This window comes from Ctenocephalides felis, unplaced genomic scaffold (genome assembly GCF_003426905.1).
Source record: "Ctenocephalides felis isolate EL2017-DRISC unplaced genomic scaffold, ASM342690v1 CF-g0.4_SCAFFOLD_02253, whole genome shotgun sequence".
Taxonomy (NCBI): domain Eukaryota; kingdom Metazoa; phylum Arthropoda; class Insecta; order Siphonaptera; family Pulicidae; genus Ctenocephalides; species Ctenocephalides felis.
Window position 1 is genome coordinate 1 of NW_020538407.1, and position 2004 is coordinate 2004.

The following is a 2004-nucleotide window of genomic DNA, read 5'->3' on the forward strand; positions in this document are numbered from 1 at the left end:
TCAACAAAAATTTTCAAATTAAAAATGTAAAGTTTCTACGCGGATTTGAAAAATTTCTTAACCTTTTGGACTTTCTCTGGATTGGCACGTATTTTTCAAAGACTAACCCTGGCCAAATCGATTCAGCCGGTTTCGATTTTATTCGGACATTTGAAAGAGAGCTCCATTTTTATTATATAAGATATAAATAAATCCATGATCAGATAAACTCTTGAATTAAGATTTGATTTGAAAGTAAGATTTAAAGAAAAGTTGCCAGAGCATTTGCTAAGGAAGGCAACCAACTGCGTGCCCAAATTTCAATAAAAATTTGAAAATAAAAACCTTTCATTGAAATTCCGAAGCCTTATGGGGTCAATAACTTGATATATGTAATTTGTTATTTCATAATAATGTTAGTCGTGTAGTAAGTTAGTTAGTTCTTTTTTTTTCACAGCATTCTTCTCGAAAATATTTGTGTTTTGTTGAATTAACTGTTACCAGAGGCCTGCGGCATCTTCTTGCTCTTTTTTTTGTTTTTTGTTTCACGCATCAGCTCAGCATTCCTGTGTTTGCGTTGCTCGAATGTCATTCCTTTTATCTGTGCTATACTTTCTTCTTGGCTATTTTTTGAGGTGCAATTAAAAATGGACAACTTTAAACAAATTCAATATTATATTCATTTTGAAGGAAAAATATAAAATCGTATATATAAATATATAGAAAGCATTGCTTAAAATTATTTTAGTTTGACTATTATAATCCTGTGAGAAAGTTCTATTAGTTAGAAATCTGAATAGGAAAATATAGGTACGTATTAGTTTTTAGTTATATATTCAGTTATAATTAGCACACATTTGAACAATTATTGATAATTATTTTGATGGATTTATAGATATGGATTCAGAAAATTTCATAGTGAAATTTATAGAAATGTTCAAAACCCAAACTTGTTTGTGGTCAATAAGTGACGTGGCATATCATAATAGACAATGCGCAATAATGCGTTTAAATTCAATGCTGCCGGCATTTAAAGAAATTAATCCAGATGCAACTATAGCCACATTGGCTAAAAAATTAAAAGCATTAGGAGCGTTTTTAACAGAAGGTTAACAAGGTATTTAATAATATTAAAAACTTCACAATATAAGGAAAATATTATCAAAATTAATTGTTAGTTTAGATGATTTGGACTGTGTTAATCTAACAGTATGTTATTCTAGATAAAAGCTTCTATGCGCTCGGCTGTAGCGCACAAAACGTCTACAAGCCAAAACTCTGGTACTTCGATCGTCATCTTAAATTTTTAGATGATCGACACTACCCAAACATGAGGTCTCTGTGCAGAAGTTCAGAAGAGCATTTAGAACTTTCAGACGCGAGAATTTTTTTTTATCAAATGACTTTTAAATTAGTAATCTACAATTAACAAAACTATATATATGTATAAGTATATATATATATATCTTGATAGTTTTTTCGACGTTGAAACATATTTCAAAGTAACTAGCAGCCCATTCGTCGAAATAAAAAAGGTATAAAGTGTAAAAACTTTTATTTATACGTTTCGACACAAGATGCGTGTCATCATTCAGCAACTACAAAAATTTGAAAAATTTATTACTAATATAAACAACAATATAGATTAATTGTAGCATAGAGAAACATTATACACACCACAGGACAAAAACACTCAACAAAAATTTATTTTAAAAAATTAAACTAATAACTATTAGAAAAAAAAACATTTTTTTAGAAAAAGTTATGAATAACTAAAAGATTTGAAACTAATTTGACTAAAAGTTATAAAATACATAATTGTGAGACGAGAAACACGCCCATACCGAGCATCCAGACTCGACTGAGGCGTATTGATAGGAATGGGAGGGGACGCATCAAGGACCAAATTCTCGAAGCACGAACGCAAAACGAACAACCAGTGCTTGCACTGGAATTGAACAAAAGGAAAAAGAAAACCATGTAACGTTAGAACAAGAAAAAACAATATTGTAAAAAATAATAAAA